Raw genomic sequence first — 26,390 nt, 5'->3', positions numbered from 1 at the left:
TTCTAATCAAAAGTTATCATTTTCATTATTGAGCATAGGGTCACGCAACATGTTGTCTTGTAAACTCATTTTTTTTTTTGGGGGGGACATCTATATACAGATATTTTTTTATCAATGATGGATTAAAGCATACCATTTTTACCTAGAAAGATCAGAAAACATGAAATCATACCACTAAATTCTAATCAAATCGAGCAGTCGCACCATACAAAAAAAAGCAATGGTTTTAAATGCAGACACACACTCATCGACACAACTTTGAAACCATCAGTCATGGCCATTACACAAATAAGACAGCCAAACCTCTCTTGTGATCTTCATTCTGGACACGATGCTAGGAGGGATGATGGATGCTCTGCCTTGCTCCTATTGTAAATGTTCTGAGCATCCATTGAATACTTGTGATCCTCATTCTGAAAGCGATGTGAAGAGTGACGATCGATGCTCTGCCCTGCTGCCATTGCCAATGTTCTGTGCATCCATTGAATACTTGTGATCCTCATTCTGAAAGCGATATGAGGAGTGACGATCGATGCTCTGCCCTGCTGCCATTGCCAATGTTCTGTGCATCCATTGAATACTTGTGATCCTCATTCTGAAAGCGATGTGAGGAGTGACGATGGATGCACTGCCCTGCTGGCATTGCCATTGTTTTCTGCATTCCCTGAATACTTGGAATCCTCATTCTGGAAGCGATATGAGGAGTGACGATCGATGCTCTGCCCTGCTGGCATTGCCAATGTTCTGTGCATCCACTGAATACTTGTGATCCTCATTCTGGAAACGATGTGAGGTGTGACGTTGGATGCTCTGCCCTGCTGGCATTGCCATTGTTTTCTGCATTCCCTGAATAATTGGAATCCTCATTCTGGAAGCGATATGAGGAGTGACGATCGATGCTCTGCCCTGCTGCCATTGCCAATGTTCTGTGCATCCATTGAATACTTGTGATCCTCATTCTGGAAACGATGTGAGGTGTGACATTGGATGCTCTGCCCTGCTGCCATTGCCAATGTTCTCTGCATCCCTTGAATACCTGCACCCCTCTGGCGGCCAAATGTAAAGTTCAAATGTTCAGATTACTTGCTAAACTTTGATGATGTACTGTTTTTCAAGAATGAAAGTGTTTGTGAAGCAGTTCTTGTGACCCTCTTCCTGTAAATAATGTGATCATGTGATGGGTGTAAGTTTCTGCTATGAATCATTCCGTTTCTCAAGCACTGATCAACTTCACGTTCAGACGTGCATATTGGAATGGAATACTAGTACCCAAGGGCAGCATAAATGTCTAGTTTCAGCTCCTTAAGTGGATGTAGCTAACTCACTCTTTGGGGCAACGTTGCGTTTGCAGCTCTTCAGAATCAAGATGCCCAGATAACTGTAGGTACTGTGAAAGCAAAATGAACGTATGGAAAAACGGGTAAATGTCAAACTCAAAGCCAACAAAAGATTAATGAAACTGTTTTATTATGCAAATATCTCTTGTATTGTGTCTATTGTGGCAAAACATATCTTTCAAGATGTTGAGTAATGTACAAAAGATTTAAAACTTCGTAGGCCAAGTTTACAGAAGCATGGTACTGAATTCAAAATGACTTAGAGAAAATATCACCTTGAATGAAAGGTTTTTAGTCAAGCAGTTAAATAAATATATCGTGTGATTTGATTAAAAGACCTCTGTTGACCATGCATACTATTTTTTCAATATCGCATGGTTTGCGAAGAGTCTCCAGATGACCGTGCAGTAATTTAAAGATATATTGTGGTTTGGTAAGCGTAAAGTGTGTAAAAAGGTGAAAGCGAGTTGAAGTATACACATGCTATTAGACAAGGGATGTACATGTATACACCCTTGCACAATATTTGGGTAAGGATAAGGTAAGGGAAGTCCACCCTGATACCAATTTGATTATAATGGAAGGGGAATCCGTAAAATATGTCACAGACTTGCAAATTTGCGTTGGATTGATCGCAAATTAAAAAATTCATGACTTTCTCATTTTCAATCAGTTTTTGCTGAAAATTTCACTGACCGGTTTCTCTCATTTTTTTCTGCTTCCATTGAAACCAACTTAATATCAGGGTGGACTTCCCTTTAACTCTTTCTAAGTCAAGCTACTTTTTGTGGCTACAACAAATTTGCAGAATATCAAATGGATATTCTTTCTTTGAACAGAAAAGGTATATTGCACTTTATACTTTGAGAATATTTCAGTCATAGCGTCAACTCTTAAAATATTCTCCTTAGTTCCCTTGTATCCCACTCATGGCCATTTATTATTGTATTTTGAAAGAAAAACAAATATTAATCACTAAGGTTGTGCTCTAAAATATTGATCAAAAACTTACAACAAAGGTACGTGCATGACAAGGATTATGAGGAGAGTGTACTAGAGATCAGAGAGCTGTTGTATTGTATAGGCCAGCAGCAGATCTTGGACTCGGAACAATGCAGGCATGCCCAGGAGTAAGTGCTGTCTTTGAACTTCTGCAATACAGAATCTGTGGAAGGACAAGGTAAAATGCATTGAGTTAGATCCATGAACAAATTTGATTAATATATTTATGATTGTTCTTCAGCACGTCTATGGTTACCAACCTGGTGGTTGCTGACTGTATTTGGGGCATCCCCTGGCAGCATGAATATCATTGGACACCTAACAACTTGTGTTAACTCCAAAACTTTCACTCGAAGTAAAATGGAATGAATTTGCAACCTCATCCGGTAAGGCGATTAATCATACAGTTCTAGTGCATCTAAGAATACATATATCACAAACATATATGATAATAAATTGGGTGAGAAGAATCACTACATCAAAAGATCTTTAGACATACTGTACCTGTGGATCTGTAATGAGAAACACCAGACAACTCCATCTCCACATCATGATCGAGTCACAGCTCAGCCAGCACCATGCCTTTCTTGAACCAAACAATTTCCTCCTGTGTCCTCATAGGTATGGCAGAGAGTCGTGAGGTCCAAAAGGTTTCTCATCTTGTCTGAGCCTTGTAGGTTCGTCACTTTGCTCTGTGGGTGATGGAAAGATTTTATCAATGTTCCAATTTACATTACACTGTTGATTACACTAACAAGCAGGAAAATCAGTGTTGACAAATTATCACAGTAACAAGATATTTTCTGGCATTTTTCAACACTTTTACGATGGTGGGTTGCGGGATGGTGGGTTGCGGGAAGGCGGTTACGGGAAGGCGCTTGTGCCTGCGTGAAGTTATCTACTATAATGAGGATCTGAGTCAGAAGATAATAGTTGCTTATTTAAGTATATTGAAAATGTACTAAATAAAATGGAATGGTCTTTGATTACAGAGTGGCGTTATTCGTTATTATGTTGGTGGGGGATCTTTATTAAAGAAGGAAAACGCTCTTGGCGGTCTCGTCTGCATTACGCAATTCGATATGATGAAAACTTAAGGTTGAGAGATTATTTATAGGCAGGGTAGCCCATTAGCAGGCCCCCCAAAATGAAATCCTCTGAATATAATCAGCATTTTGAAGTGAATATTGACTAAGAATCATAAGAAGAATTATTTACTATTATTTGTACCAAAATTGATAATTTTCATGAAATATGAACAAATAACAAAAATTGATTTATTAATTCTGTGAAAACATAATCCAAGTCTACTGACTTAAAATGACATTTGACCTTGACTTTGTGACTTTGAATTTTTGTCATATGATTTGTGATACTTGATGACCCTTGTGTACAAGATTCATGGAATTTGAACATACACTTTTGAAATTATCCTTAAAATTCAAAATCTTGATGTTGATGCCAAAGATTGCAGACCTGAAATGACATTTGACCTTGACTTTGTCACCTAAAAGACCAATCACCTGCTTGATGATACATAATAACCCTTACGTGTATGTTCATTTTCATGGAATAGAAATGTACACTTATAAAATTAATGATAAAAATTCAAAATCTTAACCTTTGGTTAAGTTTTGATGTTGATGCCACAACATAGTGATAGTCTAAATTTGTTGACCTGAAAACTGAAATGACCTTTAACCTTGACTTTGTAACCTGAAATTCAACTCACATGATTGGGGGATACTTGATAACCCTTCAGTCCAACTTTCATTGAATAAGAACTTATACTTTCAAATTATACTAACAATTCAAAAACTTAACCTTATAGGTCTAGGTTAAGTTTTTGATGTTGACGCCGCCACCGTCGCCGCCACCAGAAAAGCGGCGACAAAAATGAGAGACAAATATAGTTTCAGACTGGCGTATCACAGTCGAGAGAGATTAAGTAAATGTGATTGGCATAGCCAAAGGGCCGGGGGGAGGGGAAGGTCGAAAGGCTTCCCCATTCCACCCTTCAGCACTCACATTTCCCTATCTCGACTAGATCTAGACCTAGTATGAGTATGATACGTCCAACTAAAATTATAGTTTTGTTTTCTTTTTATTAAATACACAGCCTGCCAATTTTTAAATTTCTAGTAGTAGAAGGCCTACTATACCTAATTGCAGGTGCGGATCCAGGAATTCTTAGGGGGGGGCCCAAATTTGAAATCATGGGAGCCAAATATTGGTACGTTATGACGACACTGGCAGTGGCGAAATGAGCAAAAAACAATTGGGGGGGGGGGTAGACAAACAAAATCCGCATTACCCCACTCTTAAATGCAGACCCCGCTGAATGTTTCTCTTAGTAGGGGGGGGGGGGGAGCTGGTATTTATGATCTGGTAGAGCGTAACGTAAATTGGCGTGGGGTCTAGGGGCAAAGCCCCGGTGGGGGTCAAGGGGTGGAGCCCCCAGAAGCTCAGGGGGTATAGGCATTTAATTACGGTCAGATGAGCTTATTTTGATACCTTATTTGTGACACTGGCAGGACACAAATAGGTGTGGGGTCAAGGGGGCAGAGCCCCCAGAAGCTCAGGGGTTTTATACATTTAATGACGATCAGATGAGCATAATGATACCTAATTTGTGACACTGGCAGTTCGCTAATTGGCACGGGGTCCAGGGGGCAGAGCCCCCAGAAGCTCAGAGGTTTTAGGAATTGTATAACGGTCAGACAAGCATGCAAGGGCCCGCCTTAAGGGCCCTGGTGGGGTAGAGGGGGCGGTTTTAGGCATTTAATTACGGTCAGATGAACATATTTTGATACCTTATTTGTGACACTGGCAGGACACAAATTGGCGTGGGGTGTATGGGGCAGAGCATCCAGGTAGAGCAGGTAGCAGGAAGCCCCGGCGGGGGTCAAGGGGTGGAGCCCCCAGAAGCTCAGAGGTTTTAGGAATTGTATAACAGTCAGACAAGCATGCAGGGGCCCGCCTTAGGGGCCCTGGTGGGGTAGAGGGGGCGGTTTTAGGCATTTAATTACGGTCAGATGAACATATTTTGATACCTTATTCGTGACACTGGCAGGACACTATTCTTTCTTTAGGAATTTGCCATTTTCCTATAAAAACATACAAAATTATGTAATTTCCGCAAAATGTGTAAATCACAGGTAGAAATAACCATCGTGTACGCCAGTTGCCCCCTGATCTACACCTTGTTGGCGGGAAAAATCTGATCCAGGGAAAAAATTGGGGGGGCTACTTTTCAAGCTTGCTGGCATGAAAATAACACTCTTTAATTTGTTTTGCAAAATTTTTTTGGGCTCTTTTATGACTTTTGGGGCTCTTTTTTGCATTTCGGGGGCTTATACACCCGAGCGCCCGTGTAATTTTTTCAATGAACTGATCTGATTTTCCCTACCTTTTTTCTTCCTCTCCTTTTTTTCCTTTCCCTCCCCTTCCTCCTCTCTGTTTTAGGTTTGCTGGGGTAGAGGCAAGGGCCTTTCGCCCCCCCCCCTCATCCACACATTGTTGGCGGGATTAATCGCAACTAAGAACCCATTGCACTATTCGTATAAGAGTAGGGGAAAACCCCAAGGTAATGGTCCACCTGCACACCCCAATCAGGCCGAGTTTACGGCATCTGCAAGAATCTTCAGTATTGAAGGAGGCAGATTATCTTGAAGAAGAAGAACTATTTTCCCTTTCTTTTCACCCTTTTCTTTCATTCTTCCTCTTTTGTGTTCCCTTTTAGCTCTCCTCTTTCTCTTTCCCTTTCTTCCCCCCCCCCCCCCCCCTCGAACTAAAACTTGGTGGCGGGAAATTTATTTTTTTAAATTCAGGGACACTCCTTCTTTTCTTTTGTTTTTCCTCTTTTTTCCTTTTTTCTTTCGTTTCCTTCCTCTCTTTTATTTTTTGATGGGAGGGGGGGGGGGGGGGGGGGGAGGTAACAGCTAGGAGGCAAGGCCCTTTTGCCCCCCCCCCCTTCTCTTTTCTTCTTTCTTTCCTCTTTCCCTTTCCCTTCTTTTCCTTCTCTCTCTCGCTCTCTCTCTCTCTGTTTTTTTTTTTTGCAGGGGGGGAGGGCTTAATTGTACTTATCAGTATCACCACGATGAAAGGGGCTGAATTGAATCAACATCAAAGCACACCAGCATGTACGTACAGGCACACACCAACAAGTGGCTTTCATCGAAAGGGTGCGGTGCGGCGCGGCGCGGTGTGGTGTGCTCAACGCACCCATTCGATAAAAGAGGGGGGCCTTTTCTCGAAAGGGTGCGTTGAGAGCGGAGTTCCGTTTTAACACACCCTTTCGATGAAAGCGGGGGGGCTTTTCTCGAAAGGGTGCGTCGACTAGTCTTTCGCATCAGTCGTTTAAAATGAGGATCTCGGACAGAAGGTAATAGTTGCCAATTTAAGTATATCGAAAATGTATTAAATAAAATGGAATGGTCTTGATTACAGAGTGGTCTCTTTCGTTATTACTATGTTGATGGGGGAGACAGAGAGAAGGAGGGAAAGGGAAGATAAAAGGAAAGAAAGAAGAATAAGAAGAGAAGAGGGAAACGGGGGGCGAAGGACTCTTGCCCCCCTCCCCCCGCCAAAAAATAAATCAGAGAGAGAGAGAGAAGGGAAAGGGAAAGGGAAAGAGAAGATAAAAGGAAAGAAAGAAGAGGAAGAAGAAGAAAAGAGGGAAACGTGGGCAAAGGGCTTTTGCCTCCTCCCCCCCCCCCCCCCGCCAACAAATAAATAGGAGAGAGAGAGAAGGGAAAGGGAAAGGAAAAGAGAAGATAAAAGGAAAGAAAGAAGAGGAAGAAGAAGAAAAGAGGGAAACGTGGGCAAAGGGCTTTTGCCTCCTCCCCCCCCCCCCCCCGCCAACAAATAAATAGGAGAGAGAGATAGAGATAGAGAGAAGGGAAAGGGAAAGGGAAAGAAAATATAAAAGGAAAGAAAGAAGAAGAAGAAGGAAAGAGGGAAATGGGGGAAGGGCAAAAGGCTCTTGCCTCCTCCCTCCCCCCCCCCCCCCGCCAACAAATAAATAGGAGAGAGAGAGAGAGAGAGAGAGAAGGGAAAGGAAAAGAAAATATAAAAGGAAAGAAAGAAGAAGAAGAAGGAAAGATGGATACGGGGAAGGGCGAAAGGTTCTTACCTCCCCCCCCCCCCTTCCCGCCAAAAAAATTAATAAGAGAGAGAGAGAGAGAGAAGGGAGAGGGAAAGAAAATCTAAAAGGAAAGAAAGAAGAGGAAAAGGAATAAGAAAAGAGGGAAAGGGGGCGAAGGGCTCTTGCCAACAAAATAAATAAGAGAGAGAGAAAAGGGAAAGGGAAAGAGAAGATAAAAGGAAAGAAAGAAGAGGAATAAGAAGGAAAGAGGGAAACGGGGGAAGGGCGAAGGGCTCTTGCCCCCCCCCCCCCCGCCAACAAAATAAATAAGAGAGAGAGAGAGAGAGTGAAGGGAAAAGGAAAGAAAATATAAAAGAAAAGAAAGAAGAGGAAAAAGAATAAGAAAAGAGGGAAACAGGGGCGAAGGGCTCTTGCCTCCTCCCTCCCCCCCCCCCCGCCAAAAAATAAATAAGAGAGAGAGAGAGAGAATCTGTTCTGATCCTGGTCCTGATCCTCAAGAGGGATATAAAGAAGACCAATAAGAACGTTATCGTTCGAGAGAGAGTGTTTGTTGCTTCTAGAACATTTTAGAATTAAGTCCCATCACATTGCAGTTGTGGGGAGGGACTATGATTATTACCCCCTTGGACATGGCTTCCCAGAGTCTGGCTTTGAAGGTTTCGACTGCGTCGCAGGCAAAGATGCTGGGGGGGGGGGGGAAGTAAATTCCAGGCCCGTATGGTTCTTGGAAAGAAGGTGAGTCGATATATATCCGTCTTGCATCTTATGTTGGAGAAGGAGAGGGAAAGAGAAGATAAAAGGAAAGAAAGAAGAGGAAGAGGAAGAAGAATTTGTGTTCTGCCAGTGTCACAAATAGATATATAAATATGCTCATCTGACGATAATTTGATGTATAAAACCCCTCACCTTCTTGGGGCTCCGCCCCTTGGATCCAACACCAATTTGTGTCCTGCCAGTGTCACAAATAGATATGAAAATATGCTCATCTGACCGTTATTTATTGCCCAAAACCCCTGAGCTTCCGGGTGCTCCACCCCCTGGACCCCACGCCAATTCGTGACCCCTGTGTCACAAATAAGGTATAAAATAATAATAATTTGATGGACAAAACTCCTGAGCTTCTGGGGGCTCCGCCCCCTGGACCCAACACCAAATTGTGTCCTGCCACTGTCACAAATAAGGTATAAAATTATGCTCATCCGACGTTAAATTTGATGATTAATACCCCTGAGATTCTGAGGGCTCCGCCCTGTGAAAATAACGTGTAAAAAAAGCACGTTAATTTTTACCGTTTTGGGGAGATACCCCCCCTCTGGCGTTCAAGGGGGGGGGGGGGGTACGATTTTTCAAATTTTTGAGGGCCCCAAAAAAGATTAGTGCTCTCTAGTAATTTCGCGACTACCCCGGAACCGCGGCAGATATAAAGTTTTTCTTTCATGACTTTTTTCTTTCGAATCTTACGCATCTTTTGAAACATTTTTTTGTTGAAAATCGGACGTATAATTGCGGAGTCACGTGACCTTTTGTTTTTGCATGTCAGCCCTAAAATCGCTCATTTTTGTGATTTATGTACCAAACATATTCTTCTTCCTCTTCTTTCTTTCCTTTTATATTCTCTTTCCATTTCCCTTTCCCTTCTCTCTCTCTCTCTCTCTCTCTCCCTTTCGCCCTTCCCCCGTTTCCCTCTTTCCTTCTTCTTCTTCTTTCTTTCCTTTTATATTTTCTTTCTCTTTCCCTTTCCCTTCTCTCTCTCTCTCTCTCTCTCTCTCTACTATTTGTTGGCGGGGGGGGGGGGGGGGGAGGAGGCAAAAGCCCTTTGCCCCCGTTTCCCTCTTTTCTTCTTCTTCCTCTTCTTTCTTTCCTTTTATCTTCTCTTTCCCTTTCCCTTTCCCTTCTCTCTCTCTCTCTGATTTATTTTTTGGCGGGGGGGGGGGGGGGCAAGAGTCCTTCGCCCCCCCCCCCTCCTTTCCCTTTCCCTTTCCCTTCTCTCTCTCTCTCTGATTTATTTTTTGGCGGGGGGGGGGGCAAGAGTCCTTCGCCCCCCCCCCCCCGTTTCCCTCTTCTCTTCTTATTCTTCTTTCTTTCCTTTTATCTTCCCTTTCCCTCCTTCTCTCTGTCTCCCCCATCAACATAGTAATAACGAAAGAGACCACTCTGTAATCAAGACCATTCCATTTTATTTAATACATTTTCGATATACTTAAATTGGCAACTATTACCTTCTGTCCGAGATCCTCATTTTAAACGACTGATGCGAAAGACTAGTCGACGCACCCTTTCGAGAAAAGCCCCCCCGCTTTCATCGAAAGGGTGTGTTAAAACGGAACTCCGCTCTCAACGCACCCTTTCGAGAAAAGGCCCCCCTCTTTTATCGAATGGGTGCGTTGAGCACACCACACCGCGCCGCACCGCACCGCACCCTTTCGATGAAAGCCCCAACAAGTACAGCAGCATATCCCTATTTCTCAATCTTTACTCACCGCCGCCGCAGTAAAGGAGGGATGCATGACCGTCGCGTCGGGAGGGCCGGGCGGCTGGCCTGGGAGATATCGACACGCTGTCCTGAACAGAGCCGATATGAAAGTGATGTGCTGTCAGAGCACAAACTATTTCATATAACGATGCTGTTTCGCTGCCCAACACATCACCGCTGCTGTTTCAATACATGGCTCGATACAGATTGAGTGATGTGGTCATTTAACCAAACGGCACATTTTAGCGTTAAAACACAGCAACGTGCCTAATTATTTCATCCAGCGCGCCATGCATTATACTAGGCAAAGACGTTAAAATATATGCATGCAGGGTGCGCACCTTGCGACTATGAGGCGCCGTTTGTAGACTTTTTACTTACACCAATAAATTATTGATATACAGTGCGTCCCAGAAAAAACGAAACCGGGAATTATCGATGTTTTTTCATAACTTAATCACAATCATAATTAATAAATGACAAATATTTGCAAAGCTTAGATCCTCCTCTTTCATTTGATGGAACTCATATGATGCATATTTTACGCATATGGGATTTAAAACAATTTGAAGAAAAGGTACCTAAAAGTCATGATTTGGCGGACGGTATCTAAATTTTAAAGAGAAAATCACATTTCAAGAAAGTTCATTTTTTGCCTTTTCATGTGACTCCTCAATCAGCAAGAATGAGCAAAGTTCTGATTGTTTAAAGTAATGCTTGCATAATTTCAATACTTTCATTAAACAAATTCGTTTTCACTGGCTGCCTGCCGTAGCAACAAACAACAAACTCCGTTTCGTTGACGATCAGCTATCCCGTCCCCCCCCCCCCAACTCCGAGAATGGAGGGACCGCATGCGTGTTACCAAAATGTCCAGTAAAGGGGCACTTTTCGTGCGAAAAGAGTCCGGCCCGAGAATTATAAAAAAAGGGTTGTATTTCAGTTTTTGACTTTTCACCCAGAGATTTCTTTAAAAAGGGGGTGTTTTTTCTTTTTTTCTCTAATCTCTTTGGACTCCTGAGAAATTATTCTGAATTTAGGGGGGTACATTGAGCATTTTTTTTTTATTTAGGGAGGTCTCCAAGGCACGAAAAGCCCGCGAAAGGGGGGTTCGGAAATGTTGGCAGTCCTCAGATAGGGGGTGCTTTCAAAAAGAGGGAACAAGCATATGCGTACCCTAAATAACACTGAGTGGGGGGCCGGGTCAGCTATGCATGAAGTCTTTGGTCTATGTTGTTAGGGCAGACAACCATTGGAACGGATTCATTTAAAGGTAAAGACCAGTATTGGAAATGCCCTAATTTCAAAAAATGAAATGGAAGCTCTCATTACCAATCATGTGAAAGAATATGTTTTGACTAATACATGATGATAAAAAAATTTGCCGGGAAACCGCCTACTAATTCATATATTTGGTAAATTTGTTTCTCTCATGGTCTGTGAGAGATATAGGGTAGTCCCATATACATCTTGCTGTGTATAGTGCTTGTAACTTTACGAAGAATGGGCCAAATTTCTTATCATTTTGATGATTCCAGAGACTTGCAGATGCTAGATGCTAGATGATCAACCTTTTCTGATCGATTCCACAACGTTTCTTTCACAATGCAATCACATGACCATAACTGGTCTTTACCTTTAATACAATTATGGAAATGCAAGCAAAATAGTGAAATCTGCTATCGATGGTACTTTTCTAATAATCTACTCTGGAATGGATTATCATAATTTGAAGTAGATTCAACTCTAAATGAAGTAAATATAATCAAGTGATAAATGACTCCCTAAAGAGGGGATTTCCCTCCTATAACACTTTGGTTTCTTTTTTCACCTCTCTGCTTGGTCGCTGGTTTGCCACTAGTGATTGTAAGGAAATTAAAGAGGAAGATTGCTTTGTGCAATACGGTGGCTTTGAAAAATTATACATTTTTGTCTTGATTAGCTCCATGTGAACCTTTTTAACACCGACAAAGATTAATCTTGCACCGGAAACAGTTCAATAATTTTGAAGCGTTGTGTATATCTGTCCCATGACGAATATTGTGTGGCATGCAAAGGGTTTACTCACCATTCAAACAATGCCGTGCTATTCACCTCCCAATCGATCATTCTCTCCTATATTTGGTTTCACAGATTATACAATCCCCTTCTCTCTTTCTCTTCTTCCCTTCCTTTCTTTTCTTTCAACTCTTACTCTTCTTCCTAATCCCGCTCCTTTTCTTCTTCGAATTTGAAGAAAAGGGAGAATAAAAAGAGCAAGAGTTGTAATAAGGGAAGTATAGATGGAAAAAGAGGAAGGGAGGGAAGCAGAGAAAGAAAATAGAGAGGAGAAAGGGAGGAAAAAGAGACCGAACGGGATTAGGAAGAAGAGAAAGAATTTGAAGAAAAGGGATGGAAGAAGAAAAGGAGCGGGATTAGGAAGAAGATTAAGAGTTGGAAGAAAAGAAAGGAAGGGAAGAAGAGAAAGTGAGAAGGGGATTGTATTAATATGTGAAACCAAATATAGGAGAGAATGATAGTAATCCCATTCGTTGTTTTTTCCTCCCTTCATCCCCCCAACCTCTTTCTCTTCTTCCCTCCCTTCCTCTTTTTCCATCTCTACTTCCCCCTTTGCTTCTTATCCAACTCTTACTCCTCTTCCTAATCCCGCTCTTTCTCTTCTTCTCTCCCTTTTCTTCAAATTCTCTTTCTCTTCTTCCTAATCCCATTCGTTTTGTTTTGTCATTCCTTCCTCCTCTCCAATCTCTGTCTCTGCTTCCCTCCCTTCCTTCCTCTTTTTCCATCTCTCCTTCCCCCTTTTCCGACTCCCCCCCCCCCCCCCCCCTCCTCAAAAGCTCAAGCAGACTGGTAATATATTATACACACCATGGATATCACCCAATAACATAAACAAACCACATTACATACAGCAAATTATGTAATTTATCAGTTCAGTTCAGTTTGTTTTATTATCATATCGCAGTCTCCGCTGAATTACATGACAATTTCCAATCAAATTAAAAATAACATCACATTTTGTTTAAAAACAACATATTTCATAATACTATGCATTTATATGAAACAAGGTATATACTAACTAGATACTTTAAATTACATGCAATAGTTAATCTAAGAAACATGAATACTTGCAATTTAAAAAAAAACCTATTTCCAGTTTTGAACAGTAAGAACAAATATGATTCATGAATTTCATTAAAAGAAAGAAAAGAAAGTGTGGATGGAATACTTTAAACTTTTTATCAATCTTGAGCCACCAATTTGTATCCTTATTAACATACTTATCTTTCCATATTTCATATCATAATTTCAGGCTACAAATATTAATCTCGTTGTATTGCCTGGTCAGGAGAATGAGAAGAAAAAAAGGGGTGAAATAATGTTAATGTTCATAACACATAACACCTATAGGATTGCATCTTTTAAAAAAATGGAATGTGAGATAATAATAATGGTCATTTTGTTTGTGCATGTTTGCACACTATAACTCACTATATCTAAAATGTAGTCTTACTTTTGAAAGAATTTATGAAACAGGCACACAATTTGAAATATTTAACCCTTATTAATTTACTTTGTACTCCAAGGTAACTAAACTGTCTATAGTATAATGATTCCTTACTCAATGATTTTGTTTTTTAATTGAGTTCACAAGAAAGAGCAAAATCACTGAGTAAGTTTAGGTCAAAACAGGTACACAATAGAAAAGAAGAAAAAAGTTATGCACAATTAGTAAGATCAAAACAAGTCTAATATTATTGTTGACAGTAAGAGATTGATATCTTTGATATCAGATTTTTAAAAATTAAACTACAAACAAAATGCAGGCTTCTGATATAAATTGATTACAGTCTGTCCATAATATTTTGTGCACTTCATGAACTACCCCAAACTTTTTTTAAGTGGAGACAAATACATGTACATGATTCAACTGTTACTAATTTTGTATGGATCACAAAGAAATATGGAAAGATCATTCATATTTTCTCATTAAAAAAGGAGGCAACATATTTACTCATACATTAAAATCAGAAATGTATACGATCTAAAAAGTAATATGTTTCAAAAACAGAACCCCACCTTTAACAAAATGTAGCTGTTTTACCATCAAAATAATTACAGACAATTCAAATTATTAGACATTATTGACTTGAGTAATCCAAAGATGAAACATATTGGTCAGTAATTTAAAAGAACCCACACAAAACATACATAACTCGATACTACGTTATATTTGTTCTTTTTTAAAGATGGAAAAATAAATTGAAATAACGGATCACCAAACTATTATTCAAAAAGACAAGAATGAAAACTGACACAACACTGAATATTTGCAATTTGCACAAACTTCTTGCTATGAAAATGTCAGACGCTTAGTTTTTGCCAGTTTCATGGCTCTAAGTTTCTAGTTTCACGGCTCAAAGTTTCTAGTTTCACGGCTCTAAGTTTCTGGTTTTACGGCAGAAAGATTTATATTAATTGCACAACAAAGATCTTTCACATCCTTTCTATACATTTTAGTTTTTCCATATTTTGTTATGAGATGATTTTATTCAAAATAAATCATTACATAAAAATGTAAATAATTCCATGCAAATACAACTTCATTTCGTTTTGATAACACAAATAAATTAGATGCTGCATATGAGTAGCGGCTTGCATGGTGATGTAGATATAGCTTGCGGCTGCACCATGTGAGAGAGGGAGGAGGATTGGAAAGTCCTGAAAAGGACGGTTATCTTTCTTAGCTTATAGTTCTATGGAGAACTGTAGCGCCGGTTGGAGAGGATGGGCGGAAGGAGATAAGCTAAGCTAAGAAAGATGTAACCAACAGTCTTTTTCAAGACTACCAACGGTCCTTTTCAGGACTACACTCACTCAAGGAAATAAGATTACAGAGAGTCGTTTTCAGGACTCCCCAATCCTCCCGCCCCCCTCTCTCTCTCTCTCTCTCTCTCACATGGTGCAACCTCAAGCCTACTGTATACAAATAAATTATTCACAAAACCGTGAGCAAAGAAGGAGAATAATGGAATGAAATCACTAATTTTTCAAATAATAATTACATACTGAACTTAGATATTACCATCATACATGAAACATAACATAATACATGTCTCCAATGCAGAGTACAAATACACACACACACGAGCAACACACACACTCATCCACACGCAACAACAACAAAAAACGCCACACACGTTCACATTCTCCAAAAAACATCCTACCCACAAATGTGATACTGCCCCCTATGCGGTTCATTAAAAATATGTCTAAAATGGACAAGCAAACTTATCTTTTTTTAACGAAGGGGAAAAAAGGACATATGAAGAATCTAAAAACTCTAAATTCTAAATACTTCATCCTCTCAATCTCATAAAACTAGGCTCATCTTCCCTGATAGCAGACTGTCGTAAAGACATCATTAACTGGTCAACCATGACCAGTCTAGGACAGTCATGAATAAGACATGATTTGTATGTCTTACATTAACAATTTTTTATTACCGGACTATGTTTTGGCCGACCATATCAAGCCAGTATTTTTACGTCACATTTTGCCTAATGTTATGAAGACTAGAAGGTGATGCGCTGATCACTACAACAGTCAATGAAAACATGGATGTGCTAGCTAGCACAAGTGTTGAAGCGTTTGAAAGAAACAAATGTGCTTTTGTGGAAAGTGAAGTGGTGTATCTGATGTAAGCTCACAGGGGCTGCAACCTGGCAAGGAGAAAATTGAGCCTATTAATCATCAATGCCCCTCCGCTGAAGAATATGACCAATCCAGATCATTTCTGGGAATGGTTCAGTTCCATGCGCGATTTCTACCGGATCTCGCAACGGTGTTGACACCGCTACACAAGTAGCTACAGAAGAAAGAGAAGTGGTGGTGGTCGAAGGCTCAACAGGAAGCGTATGGGAAATGCAAGCGCATGTTAACTAGTGATGCTCTTCTTGTCCATAATGATAACAGACGCAATTTGAAGCTAGCCTGTGATGCATTGAGCAACGGTATAGGAGCAGTGATTAACCATGTGATGGACAATAGGGAAGAGAAGCCGATAGCCTTCGCATCCCGCACATTGACAAAGAGAGAGTGTATAGGATACCAAGCCCACGATTGGCTGTGTGTAAACTTTAAAAGCCGCCCTTTTCAGAATCTGGATAAGCCAGTTCGGACGTGTAAGACGCAGACCAGGTCAGGCTTTAGATTGAAGGCCTACCTGGGGTCGCTTCTGTCCTTGAGAGTCAGGGCTCGGGAGCTTTCAGTTTCCGAGGCCGATGAGTTGATTTTGGATGAAGTGTTGTTGGCTGTCACCGGGGCGCTCTGGACTTCTCGATGGTCTCAACCACTGGATTTTATTTCCTAACTTGCATGAGCACGTCTATAACTGTGATTTTAGGAGGAATCATGTATTACAGCTCGTCAAGGACATTGTACATCACTACCTGTTTACAAGGTTACACTTTGTTACTTTCACATACACCAGGGCATTCGTGGGCAAAGTGATTTGTCAACATTGGTGGGAGGAATGCGACAGGATGCTGTAGGGAAGCTGGCAATAGCTGATCCTCCAATACTAAAGTATGGAGGTATCTTTTGGCCAAGACCGGAGATGATGAAGAACAGCATTGTTAGATAGGACGGGGGCAGCCAAAAAAATGAGATGGCCAAAGAATGAGGCAGCTTAGCCGCCTTGTAATCAAGGCTGGTGAAATTGCTCCCCCCCCCCCAAAAAAAAAAAAAAAAAAAAAATCACACTTGATGAATGCATAGGAGGAAGAACTTTGACCCTGAGTAGAGGCAACGAAACACCAAGAACAAGAGCAAACAATGAGTGGCATAAGACTACCAAAAAGCAAATCCCTTGGGATACACATAGGGCATAGCATCATCAAGTGTTGCCAAATCAAGAGGGTGCAATACATCCGGTTGGGGAATTCCCGCAGAAAGCAGGATGCCAATAACTTCATTGCTATCCCTGCACGCCAAGCCCTCAAAGAGAGGGTCTTCTTTAATGTAGGAGATCTGCCGAGCACGGCCGACTTACGAAGGCTTTTGGCATACACAGAAAAGGCCACTGTGGTTGGGACGGCCAAACTCCACATGTGGCCAAGCTACGATCATTTCTTGGAATGGTTTAGTTCTACGCACCGCTACACAAGTTGCTTCAGAAGGAAGAGAAATGGGGCGGTTGAAGGCTCAACAGAAAGCGTATGGGAAATGCAAGCGCATGTTAACTAGTCATGCTCTTCTGGTCTATTATGATATAACAGATGCGATTTGAAGCTAGCCTGTGATGCATCGAGTAACGGTATGGGAGCAGTGATTAGCCATGTAATGGACAATGGGAAAGAGAAGCCCATCTCGCACATTGACAAAGAGTGGGTGTATAGGGTACCAAGCCCACGATTGGACAAAACATTAGAGACCAACTGTGTGGTAAAATCATGCAAAGTCTTAACCATGGGATTCTTTTTCCTATCTTGCATGAGCATGTCTATGACTGTGATTTTAGTAGAAATCATGTATAACAGCTTGTCAAGGACTTTGTACATCACTACCCGATTACAAGCTTATAGGTTACACTTTTGTTACTTTTACATACACCAGGGACATTCGTGGGCAAAGTATTAGAAATCATCTGTCACGGATGGCGATTTTTCAAAATCAGTAGCTTAGAGCAATAATTTTGATTGAATATGGCAACTGAAGCGTAAGGATATGTGTACGTGGGAGCTCTTATAATACACAGTAATCATTATGGCCACGAGGAATAACCAGTCAACCATGTATTTGAATCTTCGGAGCGGACCTGTCGCTAAACAAGTCCCCGGAGCCTCGGCGGACTCTAGAAAAAGAAGACGACTCGTTGGACCGTTCTCGACTCTTAATCCTTGTCTGCATTTGGTTTCCTGTTTCCTGCGCGGAAGAATGTGACCAAGCTAGGAGCATTTCTGGGAAATGGTTCAGTTCCATGTGCGATTTCTACCGATCTCTTGACGGTGTTGACACCGCTACACAAGTTGCTATACAAAAGGAAGAGAAGTGGGGATGGTCAAAAGCTCAACAGGAAGAATATGGGAAATGCAAGTGCATGTCAACTAGTGATGCTCTTCTTGTCCATAATGATAACAGATGCGATTTGAAGCTAGCCTGTGATGCATTGAGCTACGGTATAGGAGCAGTGATTAACCATGTGATGGACAATGGGAAAGAGAAGCCGATAGCCTTCACATCTCGCACATTGACAAAGAGTGGGTGTATAGGGTACGAAGCCCACGATTGGACAAAACATTAGAGACCAACTGTGTGGTAAAATCATACAAAGTCTCAACCATGGGAGTCTTTTTCCTAACTTGCATGAGCATGTCTATGACTGCGATTTCAGGAGAAATCATGTATTACAGCTTGTCAAGAACTTTGTACATCACTACCTGATTACAAGGTTACACTTTGTTGCTTTCACGTATACCAGGGACATTCGTGGGCAAAGCATTCAAAATCATCTGTCACGAATGGCGATTTTTCAAAATCAGTAGCATACAATCTTCATCTTCATCGCCTTGAAGCAGCACTAACACTGGAAAAAATCTGATGGAACTATCGGAGTATGTGGAGACTACAAGATGAGGGTTAACCAACAGTGAAGGTTGACACATACCCACTCCTGTTGATTGACGACTTATTTGCCCAGGTTAGAGGAGGCAAACTCTTCACGACTTGATTATTTTAGTCAGGTCAATATATGGTAAAAAACACCCCAACCCCAAAAAAATTGCAACGAAAGGTTTTTCAACGGTTTCTAGTAGTATTTGACCTCAGGAATAACATACTAAAAGTAGACCAAAATCGAAGCTTCAGAAAGCTGTTATTTTCAAGATGGCGTCCAAGATGGCCGCCGATCCCTAAAAATGGCCATAAATCACTTATTATCCATCCCAGAGACATAATTTTGGTGTCTATCCCATGGTTTCAGGGGTCAGAGAATCCATTGAGACAAGTAAGAATCTTTTGTGATGGTCTAGGAAACCCTACAATCCAAGATGGCGTCCAAAATGGCCGCCATAACATAAAAATGGCCATAAGTCACTTATTATCCATCCTAGAGACATAACTGGGGTGTCTATGCTATGGTTTTCGAGACATAGAATGCATTAGGATAAGTTAGAACGTTAAGCAGTGGTTCAGGAAACCACGAAATCCAATATGGCGTCCAAAATGGCTGCCCTAACATAAAAAAAATGCCATGAGTCACTTATTATTTATCCGAGAGACATAATTGGGGTGTCTATGCTATGGTTTTCGGGGTCATAGAATGCATTAGGATAAGTTAGAACGTTAAGCAGTGGTTCAGGAAACCACAAAATCCAATATGGCGTCCAAATGGCCACAAAACCACTAAGATTTCTCAATAGAGGGCGCACTTTATGAACAGGAAATTAACTCATAATGTATATTGATTAATGTAACTTATGAAATGCCTTGTATCAAAGATCTTGTTTTATATTGCTTATCTTGATAATTTCTTGTTATGTGAATTTCTTGCTATGTGAAATTATGAGGAAGGAAATAAAAATCATTTAAAACAAAAATCAATCATTGTAGTTCAGCGGCCTTCCAATATGCTGTTTTCATAGTCTCGTTCAAAAGGAAAGACAAAGCTACGACTCTGGGAGAGATTTCGAAAGTAAAAATTGTACCTGAACAAACCATAAATGCTGCTTTACTTCGATGTTTCAAGGGTTCCAGGTATTTAAAAAAAAACAAGGGAAGTTGAAATAGCAGAGGTGATGAGCTTTGAGCTCAGTTCGTTCCTACCTGCACTTTTCGAGGCTAGGAATGTCTTTCAGAAGGCTGAGAAGCCTCAGCTAGCTCATGCTATAACTAATCAGTGTCGAGTGAAGCCGTATAAGAACACAGAACGTACAGTATGTCCTTGATGGTGGTTCCTTGGTGCATCGGATACCATGGAAGACAGGAGACAGCTATGGCAGAAAAAAACGATCATATGCTGATTTCACAACCCCCCCCCCCCCCCCCCCCCACTATTTGGTTCTGCAAATGTTCTTTTTGATGGCTATGGTGGAGGGCCGTCAATTAATGATAATACACACCACAGCGATGTGGGCAGAATGCCCATCCAGTTGTCAGATTCAATGCAGACACAGTATTCTCAGGCAGGATGAGTTTTAATCAATGGATTTTCTGACCCCTGAAACCATGGGATAGACACCAAAATTATGTCTCTGGGATGGAAAATAAGTGATTTATGGCCATTTTTAGGTATCGGCGGCCATCTTGGACGCCATCTTGAAAATAAAAGCTTTCTGAAGCTTCGATTTTGGTCTACTTTTAGTATGTTATTCCTGAGGAAAAATACTACTAGAAACCGTTGAAAAACCTTTTGTTGCAATTTTTTTGGGGTCAAACCATATATTGACCTGACTATTTGTTAGGTTTTAATAGATTGATACACTCGCAGGGATATTTAGCAATCTTGTGGAGGTATCCCATTCAATTGCATGGCAGTGAAATTGCTTTCACTCTCTATTTGATGGCAAAGTTGAGAATGACGATAAGTCATGATTGTAGCGCCCACACCCCGAGGGAGGGGGCATACCTATTAAAGGAAGACAAAATAAGAAAGGTGTTGACTAGGATGCATGGCAAAACAAAGTCTTTATTACTTAATCTTCTACAATAACAGTCTTTTCTTACAATAACATATATACGATCAAATGGCATAACAATACTCTTCAAGTATTAAACACAAATAAATCTACCTGTTCGCATTCATTGATTCATTAGCTCTCGGTGTTCTCTTTCTATATCACTAAGAACATCATCTGGGAAAGTTTCATTACTCTACTATCTCTAAACGAAACTATCCTTACTTCCATGCTTTATGTAAAAGTGCAACTCTTCATCGATCTCATAATCATAACTTGGCTACTAATAAATAACTTAACCCTTATCAAATGTCTATAACATTGCGGTATCAGTCAATCTACTTTGGCTTCTAATCATATAACTCTTCACTTAGCGTCTCTTTCAAGAAATCACATATATAGACCTAATACAAGAATGTTGGCATAATCATCCCTATACTATTGCCTAATAAGCTTTCTACTCTTTACGCTCCAAGACTGAGGATCCCTTGTGCACATAGACCCTTAGAATGTAATTCTACTCTCAGCCTTCACTAATCCCTAAATTCACAAGTTACTTCTTGTCTCAGGACTTCACATTAATACTGAATAAACTTATAACTCTTCCTTAACTATAGCTCATGTATTTTCCAATAGTCATCTGCATCACTTTGATCTAATACTATCTTTTTCAGCGAGACTACTGAGCTTGAAAAGATACATCTTCAACAACTTATATCCTAAACTCCTTACAATATTCACAGCACTGGCAAATAGTCTTAGTCTGCAGTCTGTACTAATAGCTCTAACAAACTTACAACCAATATTACGAATTCCTCTTACTGTATAATCTCATCTTCACATACAGTTCATATTCTAATTCTAAACAACAACCAATAGTTTTACTAAATACATGTATATTCATTTCATGGTTATAAACAAAGCAGAGTGAGAGTGAAAGAGAAAGGGTGAACCATACAGAGAGAGAGAGAGAGAGAGAGAGAGAGAAAGAGAGAAAGAGAGGGAGAGAATATAAAGAGAGAGGGGGAGAGAGAGAGAGAGGGAGATATATATATATATATATATATATATATATATAGAGAGAGAGAGAGAGAGAGAGAGAGAGAGAGAGAGAGAGAGAGTAATTCCCAATAACATTTAACCTGAATTATCATTCCTAACAATATAATACAATGAATTCCAGACAGTGATTATGCAAGTCTTCAACTACAATATTTCATCAACCCATCCATCACTAGCTAACTATTAGACAATTTGACCATGTGTTTCTCAACAAGTGTATTCCCCAACTCAAATCCTTTGTCTTCTCATTTTGCTGACTCTACCAAACTTTCATTCCCTAAGATACCATTTCCAGCATGGGTCAAAAACAAACACATTCTATCTCTAACACTTCTCAACATAGCATTTGGGTATAGCATATACTCTATCTACACTGTGTGCGTGTAATGCATTGCAGTGGATGGTCAAGCTTGGGGGGAGAGGGGATTAAGAACTCTGATAAGAAGTTGTGTTCACATTGAACGCACTGCCATATCCTAATAACACACTAATATTATACACATGGTGCGTCCACACTCACTCATACCATAATACTGAGAATTAAAGATAATCTGGACTTGAACCACTCATTTCACTATTAAAACTGTATCTAACCAAACAAGAATATATAACAATGTGCTTTGGCATAATGCATAGTAAATGGCACATGTCCTTGACTAAGAATGTATATATACACATGAATATCGAGCAAAAGACAAATATACTGACAGTAACAAAGTATATTCTCTTCTCAAAACTTACTTAAAATGTTGTCTAAATCAAACAACATAATCATCAATCTCACACACACGATAATACTTTCCTATCATTTCTACAAGTGATTACTATGTTCATCAATGACATTATCTCTCCCCACATGGCATCTCTTCCCACATGGCATTTCTTATATTTCCACCCATAGTCCACATGTCATATAATCCAACATCTCATAGCCAGAGACCATTAATATCTCTTTTTACACAGTAATACAAGATATATGAATAGTGAAGCTATAATAGTTTAGAAATACACATATTATGAACAACAAGAATATAACACAATTGAATAATATAAGATTCTTTCTTACCTATGAAAGGAAGACAAAATAAGAAAGGTGTTGACTAGGATGCATGGCAAAACAAAGTGAGAAGCCACTCCTGGTATCCCAGCTGGTGTGTTTAGGTTAGTTGTGGGTGAGGCCACTCTCGCAGGAGGGGGTACCTAATTAACTAAGAGGAGGGACTATATGGGGGCTAGAAATATACTTGTGTCATACATACATAGTCAAAGATATACAAAAAAATAGGGGGGGGGTATTCTGTGGGGCTCCACACCTTCCCCTCCAAAAATAAATGTCTCCTGGACATTTCAACTTTCAAACATTTATAACAATTCATTAATATAGCACAACAATCTAATGTTCATATAGTTCTCGTTCAATGTCGTTATGAACTTAGGACAGATCAGGGAGGTGAGACTTATCACCAAAGTCCATGAGAGTCTATGTCCTCGCTACGCTGACAGATCATCGTGCTCCAATTCTTCTGTGGAATACATGAAGTACATCGAGTTCATTAACGTGTTGCAAATCTTTATAGCGAAACCTAATACTAGTACTCAAAGTCTCAGAATTACAGTTCATAATATCATATCAGAATACGTGGCTTTTCCTTTCATACAAATAAACTTTGCGAAACATTAACCCATTCTACGGGCGCGCCTGACAAACGGTGAAGGTTTCTTGGAAAGCTCGAGACTCATTCCGAAGACTTTATCACAAAGATCAATTGATCACTATCGAGTGTCATCGCTTGTTTCCTTATATGACACCACAATTCATGAAACGATTTACAACTTGTTTCATCTTAGTACTTCTCATTACTCGTATTTCTGGTTTATTAAACAGCTAGCACACATGATTCTATATAACGATGCATCTAATGTAAAAATTAAAAGAAAATCAGTTTGAGGCATTCCTCAATGATGGACTCGCTTGCTAGGAAAATTTCAGCTGGTCTTCTGTCATCTGCTGTTGGTAGTGAGTTGGTTGCTGGTGGGCTACTGGCGTCTGCATCTGTAATGGCCGTTGATGGGGGTAGAAGGGTGGGTCATGAGTATACCGGTACTGGAAAGGTGCTGGGGGCTGGCTGTTGAGGATGGCGGCTTGGAGAACCCCTGGACATCCTTGACTCCACTCACTGCTCCGCCATCTATTTCCTCCCAGTAAGGGTGAAGCTTTCCTTGGCCACCTGGAGGGGCCAGACTTCGCACCAGGGCCCTATCCCCTTGCTGTAGCACCCTGCTGCGTACTGCACGGTAGCCTTTTCTCTTCTCTGTAGCTCGTCCCATTTTCTGTGATGCTGAGCCAATGTCATTGTCAAATCAGGTTCTCTCCGTCACTCTGTCTTCTGGTCCTGTATCGTTTGCTCGCTGCTCTTCTCTTTCGATTGATCCAACTGTTCGTGTCATAGGACAGCACATCGTCCTCGTGTCTCTTCGACGATGGCCGTCCTGGCAAGGTCGCCAAATTTGTAGCGCCCACACCCCGAGGGAGGGGGCATACCTATTAAAGGAAGACAAAATAAGAAAGGTGTTGACTAGGATGCATGGCAAAACAAAGTCTTTATTACTTAATCTTCTACAATAACAGTCTTTTCTTACAATAACATATATACGATCAAATGGCATAACAATACTCTTCAAGTATTAAACACAAATAAATCTACCTGTTCGCATTCATTGATTCATTAGCTCTCGGTGTTCTCTTTCTATATCACTAAGAACATCATCTGGGAAAGTTTCATTACTCTACTATCTCTAAACGAAACTATCCTTACTTCCATGCTTTATGTAAAAGTGCAACTCTTCATCGATCTCATAATCATAACTTGGCTACTAATAAATAACTTAACCCTTATCAAATGTCTATAACATTGCGGTATCAGTCAATCTACTTTGGCTTCTAATCATATAACTCTTCACTTAGCGTCTCTTTCAAGAAATCACATATATAGACCTAATACAAGAATGTTGGCATAATCATCCCTATACTATTGCCTAATAAGCTTTCTACTCTTTACGCTCCAAGACTGAGGATCCCTTGTGCACATAGACCCTTAGAATGTAATTCTACTCTCAGCCTTCACTAATCCCTAAATTCACAAGTTACTTCTTGTCTCAGGACTTCACATTAATACTGAATAAACTTATAACTCTTCCTTAACTATAGCTCATGTATTTTCCAATAGTCATCTGCATCACTTTGATCTAATACTATCTTTTTCAGCGAGACTACTGAGCTTGAAAAGATACATCTTCAACAACTTATATCCTAAACTCCTTACAATATTCACAGCACTGGCAAATAGTCTTAGTCTGCAGTCTGTACTAATAGCTCTAACAAACTTACAACCAATATTACGAATTCCTCTTACTGTATAATCTCATCTTCACATACAGTTCATATTCTAATTCTAAACAACAACCAATAGTTTTACTAAATACATGTATATTCATTTCATGGTTATAAACAAAGCAGAGTGAGAGTGAAAGAGAAAGGGTGAACCATACAGAGAGAGAGAGAGAGAGAGAGAGAGAGAAAGAGAGAAAGAGAGGGAGAGAATATAAAGAGAGAGGGGGAGAGAGAGAGAGAGGGAGATATATATATATATATATATATATATATAGAGAGAGAGAGAGAGAGAGAGAGAGAGAGAGAGAGAGAGAGAGTAATTCCCAATAACATTTAACCTGAATTATCATTCCTAACAATATAATACAATGAATTCCAGACAGTGATTATGCAAGTCTTCAACTACAATATTTCATCAACCCATCCATCACTAGCTAACTATTAGACAATTTGACCATGTGTTTCTCAACAAGTGTATTCCCCAACTCAAATCCTTTGTCTTCTCATTTTGCTGACTCTACCAAACTTTCATTCCCTAAGATACCATTTCCAGCATGGGTCAAAAACAAACACATTCTATCTCTAACACTTCTCAACATAGCATTTGGGTATAGCATATACTCTATCTACACTGTGTGCGTGTAATGCATTGCAGTGGATGGTCAAGCTTGGGGGGAGAGGGGATTAAGAACTCTGATAAGAAGTTGTGTTCACATTGAACGCACTGCCATATCCTAATAACACACTAATATTATACACATGGTGCGTCCACACTCACTCATACCATAATACTGAGAATTAAAGATAATCTGGACTTGAACCACTCATTTCACTATTAAAACTGTATCTAACCAAACAAGAATATATAACAATGTGCTTTGGCATAATGCATAGTAAATGGCACATGTCCTTGACTAAGAATGTATATATACACATGAATATCGAGCAAAAGACAAATATACTGACAGTAACAAAGTATATTCTCTTCTCAAAACTTACTTAAAATGTTGTCTAAATCAAACAACATAATCATCAATCTCACACACACGATAATACTTTCCTATCATTTCTACAAGTGATTACTATGTTCATCAATGACATTATCTCTCCCCACATGGCATCTCTTCCCACATGGCATTTCTTATATTTCCACCCATAGTCCACATGTCATATAATCCAACATCTCATAGCCAGAGACCATTAATATCTCTTTTTACACAGTAATACAAGATATATGAATAGTGAAGCTATAATAGTTTAGAAATACACATATTATGAACAACAAGAATATAACACAATTGAATAATATAAGATTCTTTCTTACCTATGAAAGGAAGACAAAATA

The 26,390-nt window shown here is 40.1% G+C and overlaps 2 long non-coding RNA genes across 2 annotated transcripts; both read right to left on the bottom strand.

Annotated features, from left to right (window-relative positions):
- Positions 1-10,225, bottom strand: LOC105444104. The gene is made up of 4 exons (XR_004064018.1): positions 9,927-10,225; positions 2,844-3,031; positions 2,350-2,502; positions 1-1,387 (listed from the first exon to the last, which is right to left on the bottom strand). It is a non-coding gene; the product is annotated as an uncharacterized LOC105444104 (long non-coding RNA).
- An 11,503-nt stretch (positions 10,226-21,728) lies between these two features.
- Positions 21,729-25,191, bottom strand: LOC105443022. The gene is made up of 2 exons (XR_004064017.1): positions 23,883-25,191; positions 21,729-23,843 (listed from the first exon to the last, which is right to left on the bottom strand). It is a non-coding gene; the product is annotated as an uncharacterized LOC105443022 (long non-coding RNA).
- Positions 25,192-26,390: the final 1,199 nt, after the last annotated feature.

The sequence above is a fragment of the Strongylocentrotus purpuratus genome, unplaced genomic scaffold (genome assembly GCF_000002235.5).
Source record: "Strongylocentrotus purpuratus isolate Spur 01 unplaced genomic scaffold, Spur_5.0 spur5_scaffold_14, whole genome shotgun sequence".
Lineage (NCBI taxonomy): Eukaryota > Metazoa > Echinodermata > Echinoidea > Camarodonta > Strongylocentrotidae > Strongylocentrotus > Strongylocentrotus purpuratus.
This window is presented reverse-complemented; position numbering and strand designations above follow the sequence as displayed.